This window comes from Numida meleagris, chromosome 2, assembly GCF_002078875.1.
Source record: "Numida meleagris isolate 19003 breed g44 Domestic line chromosome 2, NumMel1.0, whole genome shotgun sequence".
NCBI lineage: Eukaryota > Metazoa > Chordata > Aves > Galliformes > Numididae > Numida > Numida meleagris.
In genome coordinates, this window is record NC_034410.1 from 31,692,235 (window position 1) to 31,714,153 (window position 21,919).

Consider the following 21,919-nt stretch of genomic DNA (forward strand, 5'->3'; position numbering starts at 1 on the left):
CTTTCATTATTTGCTCTTCTAAAGCCATTGAATGCCAACAAAGAAAAAACACTTTCCAAACGAAGAAAAAACAATCACTTATAGGCTTTGGTTTTCACCAAAATTCATAATAAGAGAGAGAGGAAGGAAGACTACATTAAAAAAAGCAGCTTTTCATGTTTTAATATCTTGCCTGCTTTTTGGTGTGGTCATGTCTGCTTTCCTGTAATGCATTTATTAAATGAAATAATAAAAGCAAGCTCCCACCATATCAGTTATATACTGTGTATGTTATGTATTATTCTCTAAAAAAAAAAATGCTCATTTCTTAATCACAATTTTAGTGTGATTTATTTAAACAAAATCTGTGCCCTTCTTACATGATAGGACAAAGGAGAAGAAATGAAATCTTACCTTCCCCACTGTTTAGCCATCTCTTTTCTGAAGGAACTAATTGTTCTTTCTCTCAGACAATATAACAACAGCAATTATTCAGTCAAATCTAGTTATTCTCAATGTGTATTTAGCTCTAAAAAAAGTTGCTTTTATTCAGAACTATAGAAAAAATCTGTGCCTAGAAGGGTATCAATTTCTTCCTACAACAATGGCTAATCTTATAAAATATATTATGTTTTTGCTTTAACCCTGTCCATTTCTATGCCATTCTATGCCAACTACAACAAAGCTACAACTTCACCAGACAGTGCAATTGTTCTGCTTATCTGTGAGATACTGAGAGTCAGCATCTCACATAGGACAAAAGGATGCTTAAGTAATTGATTCAATCCAATTCCATCAGAAGATGCGCTGTCATGTTCTGGACCACTGACAATTTACCACCTCGTCTTTAAGATACAGGAAAGAGTATGAACAGGAATGAGTATGAGTACAGAGCAACTTTTTCCACTTAGGTACTAAGCTGAGCTGTTGCTGGATTGCTTTGGTTGCTGGCAGACAGTTCCCCAAACCAAAAGTTATTAACCAATTCCGTTACTGAAAAGAGCCTTTGACTCCACATCAACTCAACATAGCAGAACTATATTTTGGAAAGAGTGTAGCATCTTAGTGATCTGTTTATTGTCCATGAAGCTAGGGAGTGAACTTAGTCATGGCCCTGACATCTCATCATGAGAGAATATTTGAATTTCAATGCTGAAAATATCAATGATGAAAGCAGAGGTTCCTCATCCACCAGACAAAAAAATGCACTGCAATAGTCATTATTAGCTGATATATTTGAGAAACTATGTAACAACAGTAACCCTGAAGCTGTTATTGATCTTGGCAGTTAGTGGTTTCATATTGATTAGAAACTGATATACCTCTGACACACACATATCCATTTTTCTCAGAATGTATGTCTCATCTTTTTTCTCTAGGTTCATCTCTGGAGCAAAGATCTCAGAGTTCAATGAGCTACTCAATATTGGGTTCCCACACCTTTTCTTTAGCATTTCTTCTTCCAGAAAGTTGATGGAAAAGTAGTGCTTTTGAACTGCAGAGAACATATCCGCAGTGTATTAGGTTTGATTATAAGTAGGAAGTTCAACTTCGGGGGGAAAAAAGAAAGAAAAATTAAATGAGGCTGTAGAAATAGTTTTCCAAGATTGGAAAATAAAATATTGCAAACAATAAGAGAAGACAGGATGTAAATGAAGGTACCGACTGACTGATGATTGCTATTCAGGGACAAGACAAAAGACTGTTAAAATAGCCCATTTTCTGCTTATCAAAGAAGAGATATTTAAGGATCAAACCTCTTACCACAAGTAATGCTGACATGCCCGCATTCAAACTCTCAGTGCTGAGCTGACATTGAGTTGACACTGAGGGGACAGGCATACACATGCAGCAGTAAATGCTTTGATGAGGAGGTCAGTTACCCATTGCTGGGTCCGTGGTCCTGGCACCTGATGGAGCTCAGAGGGTTTGTCCTGCTCTGATCTGATCTGTTTCCTGCACACAGGAGCTTCACCCCCATATGGAATTGAGCTTCTAATCTCTTTTTACATTAGATTTGCAGTTTTCTAGATGCCAGTTGTATGCCAAGGGTTTCCTGGCTTTTTGAAACAATCTCAGACTCCCATTTTTGCCAGTTAAGTATGAAGAAATGAAGGGCTTGAGGATCACTGATCCATTTCTGCGACTATTAATCACCATTCTGGAGTATGAAGAAGAAAACATACAAAATTAAGTTCATTAAGCAGCCACTGTATAGTGATTGCCTCTGGCTTTGATTTGGGGATTTTTGTTTGTTGGATTGTTTTTAAGGGGTGCAATAACTTGTCTTTGGCACAATAGTTTTTAATTTCTTCCACTAACTGACTTCTTTAGGAAAGTATAACAAATGTAGTTATCGCATTCTGGCATCCTGAGACAAATTCCAGGCTGTTTCCATATCACTACTGGAATATGAGACCAATGGAGATTTGGGCCAGTTATTAAGTTACATACTTAAGCTCAAAATCTCCTACATGAGCTTAGAGTTTTTCACATGTTTAAGTACCTATGATTGATTCAGAGTGACTTTGATGGAATAACCAGGCTTTATGCATTAGACATGAAAGGCATTTCAATAAATTCCAGTTCGGTATTTAGGTCTGGCATTTTCAGGATCTACTCTTAGCTCACTTCCTTTCAACAAAATTGGAACTGTGCTTTACCCAACTTTTCAAGAATTTCCAGAGAAATACCTTTGAAGAAAAGAAGTCTGACTGAAGAATGTACTTGCTTTCTTTACTTATTTGCAGTTTCAGAAACAAAACCAGACAGCTTTTCATTTTCAACCTCTTTAGGGCTGTATGTGTAAGAAAGTTCAGTTACAGTTGGAGAAGTTTCGTTTTCTCATTGCTATCATTTTTGACTGGCATAAACATAATCTCATTAGGGTATCAGGGAAGACTGTCATGCACAGGGGAATAGCATCTATTGTTTATTTGTACTATATGTTCAGATAATCTGTGAATCCCTAGTGGAGCTGTAACTCTGTACATGCTGATTGGAAGCATTAAGGAAATTAACATAAAGCTCTATTAATGGCTTGAGGGAATCTGACTAAACAAACACTGAGCAATAAATGTGAGTCTCAGACTGCATGACTTTCCTTGTAACTACTCTAATTAATTGCTACAAAAGATTAATTTTATAATACTGCATGGATATCACAGGGAAACGGCTTGATGATTTAAGTGTTTTGTGTCTCCCTGGGAGATGCAGGTTCAGTTCTTCAGGAGGCTATTGTCAGCCTTTCAAAATATAATAGCTACAATGAATTTCTTGAATTTTGGTGCTCAAGTTTCTATGCAGCAGAGACCTTGACCGTTCTTCTGCCAAAGTCAGTGGCAGGTTTGCTATTAATTTCAGTAGAAGCAGGAGAAGGGCCACAAATATTAAAACCAAATTCTGCTTTGAAACTATCTTCACATTTCTTCATTCGTTTGAAACCATGCCTTCACCACAAAATATTCCTGAAAAACCCTGCTTTCCTGCAAGGGTCCAGCTATGTACATTGTGAGTGGCTCCATACAATTCCCTTAAAAACTCTCATGTTGAATATATTCTAGAATCATGGAACATCCCAAGCTGGAAGGGACTCACAAGGATCATAGAGCTGAACTCATGGCTCCACGCAGCACCACCCAGAAATCAAACCTTTACATCTGAGGGTTCACTCCACGTCTCGAACCTTGAGGCTGTGATCCTGAGGAACCTGTGTCAGTGTCTGATCACTATTTGTTGAAGAACCTTTTCCTCACCCCCAACCAGATCCTCCCCCAACACAGCTCCATGCCATTCCCTCAGGCCCCGTCTAAGTCACCAGAGAGCAGAGCTCAGTGCTGCCTCTCCACCGCAGGCCGCCATGAGGCCTCTCCTCAGCCTCCTCTGCTCTGGGCTGGGCAAACCAAAGGACCTCAGCCGCTCCTCATACATCTTTCCCTCCAGACCCTTCACCACCTTCGTAGCCCTCCTTTGGACTCTCTCTTATAGTTTTATGTCCTTCCTATACTGTGGCACCCAAACTGCACCCAGTGCTTGAGGTGAGGCCGCACAGCACAGAGCAGAGCAGCACAACCCCTCCCCTTGCTCAGTGGCAGTGCTGGGCCTGGGGCACCCCAGGGTACTGTTGGCTCTTTGGGCTGCCAGGGCACACTGCTGCCTTATGTTCTACCTACCCCCAGATCCCTTTCCATGGGACAGCTCTCCAGCCTCTTGTCCCCCAGTCTGTACATTACTCTGTGCATGTATAATTAGCTGCAATTGATTACATTGGCTTCTGAATCAGGATGTGACAGAGCAAGAATTTAGTGTGCTTGGAAGTTCAGCATAGCAAGATCCTAGTTAGGTTAATAAAGTTTTTTTTTGTGAAATATGTTAGACAGATGAATGTAGGCTCCCTTTGCATGACCTCTCTTTTGGTCACTAGTTCAATTCTACCCTGGAAGAGCCTGGAAATGAAATGTGAGCTGAACTTCTCTAAAAAAATTTGAACCCCAAAAGCATTTTCTTTTTGGGCTGAATTAATGGAGTTCAATGACATCTTTCTGTATGCTGCTCTGCTACTGCATGTAAACCTGGATATAGGAGTCCAAACTGGAATTTTCAAATTAGAGAAGAGAGCAGTCATCTGGGAGCTCAGACACACAGAACGGGACTCATACCAGGTAATATTATTTACTTCAAATGCAGTTGTCCATCTGAGGTAGTTGAGTTGACTCTCTTTGTGACTCGGAGAGAAAAATGTCACTTTTCAAGTGCAATTTCTCTGACTTTGAGACTTGTACTTTAGGACAAGGTAGATGACACCCATATTCTTTCAGTAACAACCCTGCTTTTGGTTATATGAATCCCTACTGCAATACTGCAATCAATCTGGTGTTTTCAGTAGCTGCCAGTATTGTCTGTCAGTGCCACAGCTAACCCCTGTTCTGTCTGCGTGCATGGTTTTAGTGACAGCAGTATAAGACAACATGACTTTGATTAGCCCCAGTAAAGGCAATGAAGCCAAGTCACATTATTTTGTATTTACAAGACCACATACACAGGAAGTGTTCTGATAGCTCAGCTGATATGCAACACCCTAGCTGCATATCTGAGCCCAAAGGGTCATCATTCAGGCTTGTTAATCACCTCAGTGAAGAACTGTCAAGCGGAACAGTGTCCTTCTACTTGTAGATCTTGGCTGAAGCTGTTCTTATTTGACGGCTGGCCTGGTCTTTCCTCTCCAAAAACTTGTGAATGGAATCCAATAATTATTCTTGGTTTATTTTGACAAGTGTTTCAATTGCTTCCTCCTCACTGAATATTTATCTACGTGAGCCAAGTTGGAGCCTTATATTTTAAAGAAAATGAATGGTAAAATAGGACTTTGCATTCAGAATTAGGCACCTAACCAGGTGACCTGATTTTCAAAAATGCCAATTGCCCAGAAAAGACTTCCAGCTCTATAGACCATTAAAAGAATCTTAGTCTTATAACTGTTATTACAATGATTATTTATGATATGTATTAACGTAGTACACTGGCAACAGACAAAGACCCATTGTGCAAGGCACTGTATTGCTATGCAGAAGAAAGTTGCATGGATTAAAATTCCAACTGTCTTTTCCTTGGTGGAAAGAAACACAGAATACACCCACCTAAAAGAGCCAACCCCTCTTTGGAAAATGTCTGTCAACTAGTCAGATGTCCTACTTTCAAAAGGAGTCAGTCAATCAGTAGCCTTTGATGGGCAGAAGGAGATCCAACAAGCTCTGTCCTGTTCACCCTGTCATTTCTGAGACCCCTCTGAACACCAGTTAGGGATCCTCTCTGTGGCTCTCCACCCCTGGGCATGTCATAGTCACACAGTGTGATCCCAGCTAGCTTTCATCAGGCAGCACTAACGGCTTTGGCTGAAGTGACAGGTCCTCTTTGTGGCTGTTTCTGTGCCTTTCACATCCGATCAAAAATGTTTACAAAGGTGCAGTCAGCGGATGAAGGTGGGGGGAGCAGGAGAAATCCAATTTTGTTTGGAAACATTTTCAGAGCTTAATTAGTGAGGAGGGGGGCAAGAAGGGGGGACGAACAGGTGGTGTATTATTCTGCCAGGGATCTTCAAAAACAAGGGAGTGTGCATTGTTAGCTTGCTGCAGAATGAAAAATGAGAAGTTCAGCAGTACCTGGATATCTAAGAACAGGTGAGATGCAGAGGTAGGGTCAGAATCATACACACATACACACTCAGAAATCTACATAGGAAAAAAATAAATTTTCCTTTTTGCCCAGAGGGGGACAGATCACAGTTCTGCATCTGAGATTTACATGGATTCATATTCATTACATTAGCAGTAGCCACATTTAGCAGTGATTCCCAAAGGAGCAGGAAAATGATGGCCTAGAAGAAAGCTGCCACATTTCAAACTCTCCAGCTGTGCCTTGCCACTATTACTACATTCCACTGCCAAATGCAGTAATTTATGAATTTGTCTTTTTTATCTGCAAAAAATGTTAATTTACAGAATGAAAAGAAGAATAGAAAAGGACTAACATGGTTAGGAAAGGAATGTCTGGATTTCCTCTTAACTGCTTTGTAACTATTTCTCAGATGCTGTAAATGTTATTTGTGCTCACAAGATCATCATTATTCTGCATTAGATGCTTAAAAGAAAGCAGGGGTGCCAGCAGATAGCACATCCCAGATTACAAAAGAGTCATTTTAAAGAGATGGTAGCCCAGCACGACTACAGCAGAGTTTGAATAAATAGAGAATGAATTATGAATGGTAATGATTTTTGTGTTTTGCTTTGTTTATTTAAGTACTGAGTGTGTGCCATGAAAGAATAATAGGTATTGCAGTTGTCTCAGAAAAGCTGTTATGTGTTGTAATGGACAGAACTTTCCATATGCCTCTGTTTCAGTGGGACAGAGTATGACCCATACATTTTCTGTGTGAAATTACTCAAGGAAAATCGTTGTAAGTTCTCTGATGACAAAAGGGGAAAAAAAAAAAGAAAATATTATCCCTGATTAAATATTTTTCTCTTCCTCAGCATTGCTGCTGAAAGTATCATGCTGAGCTACCTACAGCATCACTGAAAGAGTTGACTTTTGCAGGCTGAAAAGCATGTTCTAATAGTCTCCCTAATGCTCTGATTCTGTTTTACAGTGTTTTCACTTTCAAGCTAAGAGAAACAAGTTGCAGTGTATACATTTGTGAATTTTATGAGATTTTTTTAAGACAGGAGATTATAAACAGAGCTTCTTGTAAAAGCTTTTGTACCTCATAAGACATCGGCTTAGTAGAGTTCAAGAGCAGTTCTGCCAAGGCTTTCTTATGTTATTGTTTAATAGGTAAGTTCAGCACTATCACTGATATGCAGAATAAGCCCTTTCTAATTCAAAGAGGCTGGCTACAGAGGTGTTGAAAGGAATGAAGATCCTTCTCATAGAGCAGTGAGAGCAGTTTGCATCACGAATGTCTGCCGGTGGGTCAGTGCATAGAGCTGTATAAAACCTTCATGTGCTCCTTTGTGAAACCAGGCAGTTAAAATGTTGACTAAACCTGATGTCTCCCCTCTGGTGCTCAATGATTCCTAACTTTATGAGCTCCTTAGTTAAGCAAATTTTCCATTTTAAAGGTTTTTTTCTTATTTTTCCATTTCCTGTTTTTAAAACATCTCTACCAAGGGACCCAAGGGCTGTCTTTTCAAAATGATACTTTCTTGAACTTAAGGATCTCACTCTGTTGACAAAATGAAGGCACTAATGAAAGGAAACAAACAGCTCAAGTCTCCAGGAAGAAATGGTATGTTTTGTACCTTGCTTGTGGAAACAAACTGCACAGAAGTAAAACAAAGTTCTTTGTTGAGACTCCACCCATTGAGTTCTGCACAAAGAAAATGTGAGTGAGCTGTCTGAGAGGAGATGGATCCCTCTTTCATTCTTCATCCTCACACCCATGGCACAATGGATGAGAGGAGCCAGCTCTCTATCCATCCCTGCTATGCTCTGCCAACAGCATAGCAGCCGGGTAGCATCTACGAGCAAGGACCTCGAGTGCTTCATAGGCAGGCAGAAAGTGTTTTGTTGTGAGGCACAGGTGAGGCTGCCTCACAGTGCTTAGTCAACACTGAATTTTCTAAAGTCCTAGGTCTCCTAGCCAGTGATGATATGAACAAAATAGTAGTGACTTTGTGTCCTACCTCAACGGGTCATTTAAATATCTCGTTGTTTGTTCTTGTACAGCATTTCCCTTTAATTCACTTCAGGGTTTCTTCCATTCACTTTGTGTCATTCCTTTTCCATGCTCCTGTAGTGAATGCTGAAAATAATGATCTCCCAAGTTTGTTCACTGCTAATATTTAGGGACTGTGAACAAAAGTCTCGTTTTGCTTATAAACCTTTCATAATGCCCCTGATTTCAGTCAAGGTATGTAGGATTTACACCAGTGTAAAAGAAATCAACACATGACCCATGACAGAGGCTGCTTATCAGTCTTTTCTCTAGGCTGTGTAAATTAATTTTTCTTGAGTCTCCTCTCAGGGTAGCATAAATTATGAGGCAAAAGCCTGTAATTCACTGCTAGGTGAGCAGCAGTAACTCCCCCTCTACCACTTTCCTGCCAAAATTATGGGAGAATAGCTGGTGATCTCAGCTCATATTTGCATGGCGTGAACAAGAACAAGACAGAAGAAGGATGGCTCAGGTGGCACAAAAGACCTGGACCCATTGTTGCCACTGCCTTGCATCCAACAGTGGGAAAATGCATGGGAGAACAAAGAAGTACTGGTCGTGCTCTCGTTTCCTTTTCCATTTTAACATGAAAAGAGAAGTATATTAATGTCATATAGAAGTAGTGTGCTGATGAGCGCACAAACTATTGAGGTGGATGTTCCTAGTTACTGAATTTACATCACCAGGGTTTCTTCTTTTCTTCTTTGATTCAAGAGCTCTGTGTAAATATTAACTATAGCTATCGAGAGGCAGAGTAAAGTTTCAAGAGACCTGGCCATTGGCTATTGTCCCTTTAAATCATGCTCATATTTCTCCTACAATGTGTTGTAAAGGTTATGCCCAAGCTCACCCCACACAGAGAGAGCTGTCTGATGGAAACCTAAAAAACCACATGTATTGCTGTTCCTCTTGGTCCAAGGGCGACACGGGCAGATGCTAAATCTGCCTGTGACTTCCTCTGGCTTCTCACCAACATTGGATCAGCCATCTCCTCAAGAGAGCTGGAGTGGCTCAGCTGTCAAAGAGCAGATCTTGAGAGACAAGAAGCCCTGCAAACCCTCTCTGCATCCCACAGCATCAATGTCACTGTGTAGGCTGTTGAATCAGATGGTAAAAGCAAAGAAGCTGGCAGATGATTGTGTTGGCTGACATACTGCCTGTTGTGTTGAAGTCAGACCAACCCAGCTGGCTGAAGATGCTCCTCACTTCTAGCACAAATTCAGTAAGTCCTTGCATTATGTAGGTGGAGGTTGCAGCATCTTGAATTTTCCTGTTGTTTTGGCAACTACACAGCTCTAATGCTAATGTATCACCACACTTCTGAAATACATTTAGCTTTCTTTATTGGCTTCCCTAACATAAAAGTATTATTATAATCCCCCTCATATTTGGCAACAACTGAAGGTTTTCTACTGAGGTTCAGCCCGTACTCTCTGTTGAACTGTGAGAGTGAGTTACTACCTTGTAAGTGACTCACGGGTATTTATTATCCTGTGTATAAAGGTCAGGTTTTAATGTTCTGCATGATATATGCACATGGCTCAAGATCAGGCAGTCTTGAACGATAGATCTTAAATTATTATCCAGTGGAAGAGGAAAGAAATGAGAAATTGCAACTTTTGTTAAACAAGCCTGAAAAAGCACTTGCACATATGTGAACTTGCGGTGGAAGCTGGCCAACATCAGAGGCTGGTTTACGGAGACATGGTGTAGTGTCTCATGGAGCCCAGCTCAAACAGAGAATGAAATTTTTAAAATCCATCTTCATGTTTATGCTTTCTTTCTGCTAAAGTCTCCTGCTGTGGGAAGAGGCAGCATTAATAGATAGCAGGCTGACAGCAGCAGACCCTAAAAGGAGACTTCTTGGGAGTCTTTTCCAATGCCAGAAGATCCACAGGCACCTATGTGAGTATGTGTTGGCATTCCCACTTCTGCAGGGGGCCTTTAAGGGAACCTGCCTGTACCCCTGCAACAGAGCTGACTGCAGACATATTGCTTTTTTATCTGTGTGCCTAGCTATTAGGCATTGTTCTGTGGTGGATGACAAAAACTTGTGTATCTTGCTTGGCCTTCCTGTAAAGAGAATTCTGTGACAGATCCTGGGGTCTGGTTGAGAAGGATGTATATGTGGCAGAGGGCCAACAGAAGCACGTCCCTGCTGTCTGCTTCCCGCCTTCCTTCCCACAGAGGCAGGCAGTGGTTAAAAGAGGTGTGTGAGGAATGGGGCTTTCAAATTGCAGAGGCAGGACTGGAGCAGGAAACATCTCCTGGTGCTCCACCAGGCTGGCAGTCCCTGTGAGGAGTTCTGCCAATAGTGTAATACAGAACAGTCCAGGACATTGTAGGGAAAAAAAGGGTGGAAGCTGGCCCAAGACTGCCTTCTTTCCTCTCCTCCAGAGCTACTCTAAGATTGAATTCCATGCAATTGAAAATTCGGCCCTAGGCCTTATATTTTCGATGTTTTATGTAGAGTGCTTAGTTCACTCTCAAAAGGCCATAAAAATAATTAAGGAATTTTATGTGGCTTTATGTCTGATGAAGAGGATGACTGAAATTCAGGGCTTCTTGCTGCTGCCCAGATGTTGGAGAAAATCAGCTCATACCTTGCTCAGTAAGTTGTAGTTTCGGGTGTCAGCAACAACATGCTGTGACTTTGTTCAGAATCAACAGACCTAAGAGCTGTGGGTTACATATAGCTGCTGTGGGTTTGGCTATGTGGAAAAAAATAGAGAGTTGGAGGGGAATGTTATCTACAAACTGCTTTAACCTACAGCTCTCTGTGTTCTCTTATGACTTTTACTTTTTTTGAGTGGGATTACTTATTCCAGGACTCTGATACACTAAGTACCGAAGCATAAAATGAATTTGGGGATTGAGTCTTGAGTACAAAACTGTGTGACAGTGACTTTAGAGACATTGAGCTCTTAATGTAGATTTCTGCTACTGCACTTTCTCTGTCCCCTTAGTAGTTCTGAGGTTAGCCCACATTCATAACGCTGTGAGGGAGGGTAGGATTTCATACAGTTCTGCCTCCTGTTGGCTAAGTGTGTTCTGTAATAAATAAATAAATAAATGCGGAATTAGAGTTGAGCTGGAAAATTCCAAGACCTTTTATTCTTATTTAAAAAAAAAAATAAATTTTAGTTACTCTGAAATGTATATGGAAACATGTCTTTCTTTTAAACCGGAGAAGGAAATTACAGTGATGATGTTGGTTTTTTTAGACAGGGAAATGTTAGATGCTTATAGAAAATGGAAGCATCCTGCCTCGTTCATTTTGGATACATTTTACAAATGTGCCCCATGTTGATTTTAATCTCAAATATTATTATTTACGTTTGATTTATGGTTATGATACTTCTGAGGCCATAAAGAAATCAGAACAGAAAGTTAGTAGAAAGTAATATCTTAGTAGTTCCTATGTATAATTTGTAGAATCGGTGGAAATTAACTATATCATAAAAATGACTGTTTTACACTGTTGGCTCAGTTACATTTTTATACGTATGACTCCTGTATACATATGTTCAAAATCAGTGTCATCATCTGAATTCACATTTCTTGTATCAGACAACTGTCTAGCTGAATTAGACTATTCTCCCTACTTCAGCTAGCGAATAACTGTTTTAGGTCATTTGTTGTGCATTCGAGCAATCAGATGAGCTCTTGTTAATCTAAACTTATCCAAAATGATGTATTTTCTTTTCATGTGGAAAAACAAACACAATGAAACCTACATCTAACATTCCATGCAAACTGCCCTTGCCAAAGCAGCACACATTTCCTGTCAAAATGTTGTTGAAAGATTAACATTTTTTTTAGACCTAATTGCTATCTTTATTCTCCTGGATTCCAAGGGAACAGATAAACCTCATTCCCTTACAGTAGCGACTTTATTGCCCTGATCTGATGGTCCTGGTTAAAAACCAATTTGAGCTGTGCTGACAGCTCTATTTAATCCCCAAAAGTTAGTGCGCACGTATGCTCTGCCTCAGTTTCTGGCAGGTCAGAAAGCCCCACGTAGCTAATATTTCTGTGTTTTTGAGCAGTGTAATGTAGCCTGGCTGGTGTTTATATGGCCTCAGGCCAGCACTGTACTGTATGGGCACTGCTGGAGCACATCCAGAAAAAGGAGAAGGGCCAGTGGATAATGAGGGAAAGGAGCAGAGAAAGATTTAAAAGCCAGCCCCAGTGCTGATTCGCACTGCCTCTGAGCATTCTTGACTCTAACATTTAACACAGTTCCTTAGTGAACTCTGGGACTTTCAAAGGCTGATGTTGCAGATAAAGGCTATAGCAAAGGCAGGCTGAAAAGAGCACGAAATACAAGGAAACGTGCGGTGGAAGTACCTGGGCCTGTAGGACAGGCTGCTGCCTCCTAATAGAAACTACAGTAGCAGAGAAGGGAAGGAAGGAAGAGTGATGATGATGGTAGGCGGTTTCTAGTTGTAAGCTCCAGACCATAATACCTTTTCAAATCAGGTATGTCTTTCTTTGCTTCCTATCCCCAGGGAAGCTATAAAACCAGTGCTGAAGCACTTGCATTTATGTACACAGAGAAAATATCTCACAACAAATAAGGTCGTTGCGTGGCCTAGGGCACTGGGGGCTCGAAGATGCTCCTCTGCCTCTGCTGCCAACCATAGCCTGATTGCAGAACCTGCCTCATTATTTGTTCACTGGCATCTGAAGTGTTTCTCTGCAGTGTGAAACAGTTAATGGAGATGGTGTTCAAAGCAAATAGCTTTCCCCACTTGCTAGTATACCTAGGCAACATCATTAGATCATATTTATAGAACTCATTCATTGCAATCTAGTATGTAAAACAGAGAAGTGCTTGAGTTAACTGGGTGTAATGCTGTGTGGAATCATCAGAAATATTTTCTCTCGTTATTATTTATAGAAGCAGAAAACAAAAAAAATCAAAATCTTTCAAAAAGAATCTCAATTCTTATATAAACCTAGAGGAATCCTTTTTTTTTGTTCTCTTTGTCTCAGATTTTGAGAACAGTTGCATTATCTGAGAAATTAAATCCCAAGCCTTAGCTGTGTTCTCATTTTATTAGTGATGTAGTGATAATCTCACAAGGACCTTAATGAGTACAGGAGGAAAAAAAGTAACAGCTAAGTGGGGGAACTGAAAATGTTCCAGCCTGGTGCTATTACACAGGTCTTATGTTTTTTTCTGCCTGTTCGATAATGGGATGTTTTGCACATTCTTCTCTCAGCAGGTTTTGAACATGAACTTGCATTACTATTCTTACAAAATAATAAACAGCTTTGGGCTATAAAATCTCATAGATTGTTTTCCACAGAAGGGATTTGCATGCTGACTCATTCCTACTATATTTATAACCTATCGCCAAACCACTGCAACTGCAGGATTTCTAATAAAGCTATGGAAATTACATGCCTTGCAATAGGAGTTGAATACATTTACATTGGTAGTATTTTACTATTTCAAAATTTATGGCAGATTACCTTGTTTGTGCATGTCTGGACTTTAATGGTTATTTTTTATAGCAGAAAATAGTAGTTTATGGTGGTATTCCCAGTAGAAGTATTTTATGAATCCGCCATATGGAGTATTACATAAAACTAAACTTGTATCAGTGGTGATTTTATGTAAAGTGAGGCAGTAAATGTTATAAAGAATTAGCGATTACAGAAAATGTTGGAAAACGTGTTTTTGGGATTTTTTTCTCCCAATGATTTTTAGTTTGTATTAATAGCAGTCCGAATCCCTGCGTTTATTAAAAAGAAAAAATCTACAGCGTCTGCGGCAAATATTGGGCATTTCAAACGTTTACTGAAGGTGACACCCCCTTTCCTGCCACCTCTCTTTAAGGTGTGCTTCATGGAATTGCAATGTTTGGCATAACAGAGATACATGTGGTGCTTTATAGTATCATAGAATCATTTCAGTTGGAAGGGATCTTTGAAGGTCATCTAGTCCAACTCCCCTGCAGTGAACAGGGACACCTATACCCAGATCAAGTTGGTCAGAGCCCTGTCTATCTTGATGTTGCAGGAAAAGACTAAGAAAATCCAGAAAGTCTACTCTTCTCAAAAAAACCCCACCCATCTCTATCAGTACATCTATTGTAATCGGAGCTACTTTCTTCAGCACTATGGTAGAACATTGTCTTTTATGTGTGCCTTGCTACAGAGGGAAGGAGCAGATTTCTCCTAAAAAAAGTTGCAGGCAGGGAAAGTATCACAATTCCATATGAAAACTTGAAGAAAAGCAGGGCTATTTTCATGAAAATACGTGTTTGCCTAAGTATTGACACTGGGGGGCTGCTCAAGCCCTTTAAAAGAATGCCTTATGGACATCAGAGTCATTCTGCTGGGAAGAGGAAATACACCATGAAAAGTAGGTAAGCAGTCACACCAAAAGAACAACAGATGGTGTGTCCATGAAACAGTTCTCACCAACACTAGCCTGGAGTGTTCTGCAGGCTGAAATGTGTCTGCTTCATTAATTCACACTTGCATTGTGAATGTCTATGGATATCTATATATACTAGTTGTAACAGGCTGTAAGGTTTATAGATGAGATGTAAAGAAGATGGGAAGGGGATGGAAAGAAGAATGAGCTAAATGTATCTAATTCTACTTATTTTGTTGATCCTAATCCTAGCAGAAGCTGCTGGGGAGTACAAAGCTGGTTTTACCCCCAAGGCACAGAGCATTAGGGTGGTGATCTGGGTAAGTACTGCTTCTCTGCACTTTCCTCGTTCTTATATGGAGGCTCATTTTTTGCACCAAAATGGTACAGGAATGAAGGCATAAGGTCAGCTCTTGATAACTGGGATGCTTTTTCTGGGAGACATCCACATCTAAAGGGATCTGAGAGTTTTCTTAGAAGTAGAAAAGGGCCGAATCTTAAAGAACAGTCCAGCTCTTATGACTAGATAACTCAGGCTGGTGCATTTGTGTGTAGGCATATCCTGGGTGGCTGTCAAATTTTGAACTATTTTGAGGTCAAATAGAGCCATTTCATCATCTTCTTTGCCATTTCTTTAGTAGCAAGGATCTTTTGTAGCTCATAAAGCTTTCTGCTTATACCATGGAAAGGATGCTGTCCCAGCTCTTTTCTCTGGGACAAATCCTCTCCCGGGGTATAGGCTCAGAGATCCAGAGATGATCCTTCTGCCATTCCCACCAGCTGAGGGACTGCCTGTTGGCCTCTCTAGTTGTCTGAATTACACTCTCTTCATATTTTCATTAGCTGAAGTGTCATAGTCCTACAGCTGTCTTCTCTTGATCTAAATTGCACACTAATACTGTACATTATTGATTAAATGAGTCTACAAATGTCTTTTTAATACTGTATGCGTTGATCAGTCTTCTCAGTTAATGTACAGCACCTCCAGTGGGCTTTAAAACCTAGTGAAGCAGCTTTTTACCAGGTCTTGCTGGGAAAGAAAAAACTGAGTGAGCAGCCATGCTCACACGTGCTCCAAAGTATGTGCTTTGGGAGAGGGGAATTAGTCACAATTTCACTTGCTATGCTAAAAAGCTTCCTGTGTTCACAGGTTTGGATTTTCATAATCACAATTGCTGATCTAAGCTTTTGCAACAAAAATAATTCATGGGTGATGTTTGGTATATATTCTGGTCGCAAAATTGTAACAGCGAAGCTAGTTAAACAACCAGTTTGGCTTTTCCTGTGATTTTTTCAGAAAAGAGGTTTCAAAGCTTTCTGATATTTTTCCCCTTAATTTTCTTTTTTATATGAAGGACTGATACAACTACCTTTCCCAGGTATGACACTTGATAAGAGTACGTAGTTCACTCTGTAAATAATGCTTCCTATTTATGTCCGTGGAAACAATAATAGATACAAAGAGGACAGCAACACTATTTGGGAGAACAAATTCTCAGCTACAAAAAACTATTTTTCAACACAGTCACTACCATAAGCTATACATTCTCGCAGCGATGAACAAGTGCCTGCATGCAATGCTTGTTAAAATCTGCACCAGTGGAGGCAACCCACTGAAATGCACCACCACTGCCTCACTGTCCTCACATCTGCTGTTTGGTCTCCATCAGTGTTCAGCAAGCATAGATGAATGTCAATGGTTGCCATTTTTTCCACATTGAGGAATTCAATTCCATTCCTTTGCTTCGTATGCATTTCCATGTCAGATGCCATTCCGTCAGACTGCTCTTCCACTGCCATTTGTTGCACAGCAACAAAATATAATGGAATATTGGTGGGAAGGTTCAACCTCTATGCCATACCACCAACATTCACCTCTGACTTTGTGGGCCAATATAATGAAATAGGAAGCATTACTTTTGGAGCAACCATAGTATTTTAGTTTTTACATTGCATTACAGAAGCAGCACTCAGGTGAACAAACAAACAAAAAACCCTCTAAACAAACAGGGTCTTTATGGGTACATTTAGTCAGCACAGGTTTGAAAAGAAGTTAGGTGGATCGGGTGTTTTCAATCTTTAAATGGGAATCGCAATGGGGGATGGCAGCCTGTGTCTGCTGGTTGAAAATCATTTGTTGGTGCTTTCCTTTGGGATACTGGATATGGTTTTGTGGTGTTAAGAAAACATTGAAGAAAAGAATAGTGAGAAAGAGACAAAGCTTCAAGACAGAGCATGTGGATCTCAGTTAAATGAGATGGTAGCAGCTGTGGGCTGGGGAGTTGGGCAGTGGCAAGAATAATGTTGAGAAAGTGAGCGCTTGCTGCCCTGATTTGTGGGTGACAGGCAGCTCCAGAATGTTCTGACTTTAGAGACAGAAGATTTTACTTACAGCCTCTCTCAGGTAATCAGACATTTCGTTCCTTGTCAGATTTTTTGTGCCGTACATTAGCAATGAAAGAGTGATATTGCCACTCTCTTCCTTGATGATTCAGCAAGGAGCACAACATGATAGCCTTTCTAACAAGGCAGTTACTCAGACATATCACTCAGAGTCTGCACTCTAGCCACTCACTGGTTCAGAGTGTTAATGCTCTGCATATTGCGCTTAATAGAATTTTAAATTATTTTGATTAAAGTGTCAAGAGATGAGGATTTAAGATTGATCAACGCTACTTGCTTCTGCGGTGCCAGTTGTTGACCAGCCACTTCCAGAATGTTATTACGCACAAGGCTCAAGTGATATAACATGCAGACATGAGAATTATGAGGGAATGTCTTCCCTAATTTCATACTGGTAGACTGAGAGGGCAAGGAGGAAACTAAGGAGATATGGATTTTGTACATAGTAACTGACTGCAGGTCCCAGTTCTATGGAAGCTGATGGGACCTTGACCATAGCCTTCCATTCAGTGGTGGTTAAACCATGAATTAGCATTGACAAAAAAAAAAAAAAAAAAGTATGGAAAATCTTTACTTCTTTAAGCAGAGACTGTAAACTTCAGTTTATGTCTTGTCCACCTCTAGAGACAGGGATTTGGAGAAGAGTCAGGGGGAATCTTACCAATGTATATACATACCTTAAAGGAGAGTGCAAAGAGGACTGAGCCAGGCTCTTTTCAGTGGTGCCTAGTGCCAGGACAAGAGACAGTGGACACAAACTGGAACACAGAAAGCTCTGTCTTAAAATGAGGAAATACTCCTTTACTGCGCAGTTGAAGGAGCACTGGCAAGGCTGCTCAGAGGCTGTGGAGTTTCCTGTTTGGAGATCTTCAAAAGCAGCCTGGATGTGGGCCAGGGCGGCCTGATCTGGGTGGTGCTGCTTGAGCCGGGGTTGGACCAGATGAGAAATACTCCCTTCCAATCCCAACCAATCTGTGATTGAGTGATTCTGTGATTTTGTGTTTCTATGATTCTGTGGAGTTGATCAGCAGTAAGTTTTTGCTTTGAAACTCAGTTGATGGGAGCAGAGTTGTTCCCTCATGGTGTCAAGGAAGAAGTAGGATTTTCCTGTCACACAGCCTCTGTCACACAAAATACTTAAGCACATGCATAACTTAACTATGCAAATAAATCCACTGAAACTAATGTAGAAGAAAGTGTGCAATTTTTAAATAAATACAAGTGCTTCTGGGCATCAAAGTTGGACCTGAGAGTACATAATGCCCAAACCATCGTCACAGATGGAGTATTTGTTAACGTTTTGAGCTGAATCAAATAGCTTGGATTCTGAATCTCTTGCTGAGACACTTTTTGGTTCTCAGACTTAAGAGACATTAGCGGTGCACTAAAAGTCATTCATATCTCCGCGTGATGGGCCTGTCTTTAGCTTTGATTTTCAGAGTTTCATTTACGTTAAAAATTGGGGGAGAAAAAGGGGTCAAGGGATTAGGAATTAACTCTGAGAAAATTAGATGTGTATAGTAGAAATGGTAAGATTATAACAGCCGAGATTGCTGATGGGTTTGTCAGTTTGGACTTCTCAGTAGTGGGGCACAAGGTAAACAGAACAGAGAGCAGTAGGGATTAGCAAAGAATTGGAAATAACTTTCTTTTGTAAGATGTGGCCTGTGAAACTGTAATCCATTCCATTGCTATCCAAGGTGAAGCTGTGCTCTTCTCGACTTTGTCTCTAAAATAAAGAACAGTCTGTACAGCTCTTGTTATGATAACCCTTTAACAGATACTTGCTTAAAATCTCAATAGAGTTTGCTTCCACGTCTGTAAATGATCATATTGCATTTTATGGAGGAATATCCTTTGGCAGACTAGTTGCTGTGCTCCAGCTACACATTGCCTTAGCAATGCAAAATGACCATAAACTCACCTAAACTGGTTTGTTAAGTCAGGTCTACAGCCACTCCAAGTGACTGCACTGCTGAAGCCACCTCTTTCACTGGTTAAGACATTGTTTAAACAAGTACTTGATTAAATGAAAAAAATGTTGTGATTTAAAGTTCTTTTTTACTTGATGTATCCTAGAGAACTATAGTTATTAAAGTAGCTACTGAATATACTATTCCAACAGGAGCAAATTTTTTGAGTGCTGTTCTGCTCTGCAATTAAGCAGGACGTATAACAATAGTCAAAGACCATTTACCTAAAATGGGATTCATTTAGCTTGATGATAGCCAAGCCATTTATTGTTTGATGAGGAAATCTCAGAATAAAATCAGAACAATAACTGATGTTATGAAAATTGTTTAGTAGATTAAAGAATATGGAAGCTAAAGATGAAAATACATAGTGAAAATCTGCCTTGATGGTTCTCGGTTGGTGTAAGTTGGCACCATCAAATCCATTGCCTTCTGCAAAACAGAGAGAGAGCAGGGAAAGAGCATTTTATGTGCAGCTATTCTTTCCAAAGGCTCTTTTTTAATAGTTCCTCAAAGTACTCTTTCAGAGAAACAACAAGTAGTATTCCGTATCAATCTATAAAAAAATAATAATATACCTACCTATTGTTGCATTATAAAAAAAACTGTGCTTATGCACCTACTTCCTGCCATGGAACAGAGTCTGCTGTGCTGGAGGCATCTGATGTACGAGGTTCATCCAGTTTCCAGCGTGGATGTCCAGGACCACAGCCATTTAACAGACAAATGAATATACAGAACCATTAAAACCTGTTAAATACTCATGCATGTGTTTAACTGCAAGTACATGACTAATCTTTTTGATTCCAGGAGCAGCAGGGCATACATCTTAAGGAGGTACTTAACAATTTTGTTCAACAGAGACCACAGAACATTATTTTCCTTCACTGTGGTGTTAGATGGCATAATTGCGTGTGCGTTATCACTCTTATGTGGAGAGCGAGAGACTGGGCTGTGGTCACACTGCCCTCCTTATGCACTGCTGCTGTATTCGCTGCATGGCTATATGTCACCTATGGTCTGTTTGGGCAATGTGTAGGAAAGAACGTGCAGGAAACATATGATGACACTTGTGAGTTGGCAAAGATGGCCTGACACTGGGAATGAGAAAAGCTTGTGTAAATGGAAATCAGAGAACGAAAAGAATTCAGAGTTGAGGGATGCTGCAGGTAGAAGAAATACTGAAGGTTTTGTGCTGTATTTCACAGTAAGAAGCAATTTCCATCACTGTGCAGGTGTCAAGGTGCAGTGAGCACCAGGTCAGGGCTGAAATTGTCAATGCTGCTGCTGCTGGCCAATACGTACCCTGTGGCTGCTGCTACTGAATGTGCTCAAATACCTGCTAAACCAAGGCAGGCCTGCAAGTCTCAGGCTGAATCAGTGAGCGCGGTGTCTGTTGTTCACGGACCTTGGCTCCTGGCACAACCAGGGAGCTGATGCTGCAAAGGGAAACAGCTTTGCAAGAAAAAAAGCTATGTAGTAATTTACAGAGTAACCTTTACACTATGAGGAAAAGGATTTTCATGAGACAAAGACATGGATCTCATTGTGAAACTTTCCATTCCTTTTATTTCTGTCCTCATTTAAATGAGTTAGGGGGACCCACTCGCAGCCAACCAAATCAGCTAAAAGCTATTCACATAAAGACAGAGATTTTAACAAAATCGAATCGATATATTATCTCATAGGAACAGTTGTCCAAAGTTAATTTCCAGGTTAATAGCTGTTATTGCCATTTTCAAATAAAGCAATTAAAAGTAATATTCCTGATAGAGTGAATCAGTAGCACAGAGTGATAAGGAGGCTCACACTGCATTGGATTGTCAGTTTATTTTGTTCAGTGCCTTTAGTCAAACAGTTTCTAGCACAAATTATTTTAACCAAAGGTGGAAAAAGTCTGCCCATCAATTTTTTTTTTACCTCTCTGAGGTACAATGTGAATTTTTTATTAAATTTTGGAGTAATAACCTCTACTCATTAATTTGTGGAGTGTGTAAAATGTATTTTCTAACTATACTTTGTTTTTATCAGTTTCCCTGAACTGAAAAGCAGAGGTAAAACACAACAGAGATATTTTGCTGTAGATGTTAAAAGCTCTCCATGGAGCACATGTAATATCTTAAACTATAATCTCTTCCACAAAAGCTTTCTGTGGAAACTTCCAGAATATCTCCAGTTCTTTACTGCAAGAAGATCTACACCATACAGGCAAAAAATTGGATCTGGGAGAAACAATATCATTTCTCAAGGGGACTTATCATAATATATGAATGAGAAAACATTACTTTCCCTTGTAAAATGGCATGACTATAATATGTGTCCTGTTCCAATTAGAATCTATCTTTTTAAAATTACCATTGTGTCAGCCTACACTTGTGAAAACAATTTTGACATATCTGGGGCACATTTAAAAGCAAAGGAGACAGCCAGCCTTAGCATTTATAAGCAAGAATTAACTTTTCAGAAAGGATAACTTTTATCTCTTTGAAAAGACAATTTAAGCTAAGCAAATCCCTCTTATTCATGACACTTTGGTGGATAAATGCAGCTGTGTTTCACAACTGCAAAACAGCTACACACAGTTACTTTGAGGGACTAAAGTAATGCAAAATTCCTGACTTGGCATTCTTTCTGTTTGGTGAAATCTTCCCCAAGTTTGCTTTTTCTCTACAGAGAATGTTCTAGCAGAAGAGCTTGTAGCTGTCACTGTGCTGGATAAGCTGTACTGAACAGGGTGATTTGATTTGGGGTGCAGTCAGCCATCAGTCCTGGGCCACTCAGGGAATCCTGACCTGAGAGTGGGCCTTGTGGTGATGAGATCCTGATGTGTCTGTGTCTTCATGGATGTACAGCACAGATCTGGAGTATGGCAAGAAGGTGTCCGTTCCTGGCATTCCTGTTTGCAAGCCTCTGAGACAGTCTTTGGATTTATGGGAGACTGCTGCAACATCCCCCATGCCA

General features: G+C 40.2%; 1 long non-coding RNA gene across 5 annotated transcripts in view; it reads left to right on the forward strand.

Moving 5' to 3' along the window:
* Positions 1–21,919, forward strand: part of LOC110393944 — a 143,845-nt gene that overhangs the window by 88,950 nt on the left and 32,976 nt on the right. For 2 of the 5 annotated variants that reach the window (XR_002435277.1, XR_002435281.1), the window contains exon 1: positions 11,627–14,902. The exons of the other annotated variants lie outside the window; for them this stretch is intronic. This is a non-coding gene — a long non-coding RNA (uncharacterized LOC110393944). Of the gene's footprint in view, positions 1–11,626; positions 14,903–21,919 lie in introns of those variants that run through there. 5 annotated transcript variants of the gene reach the window in all.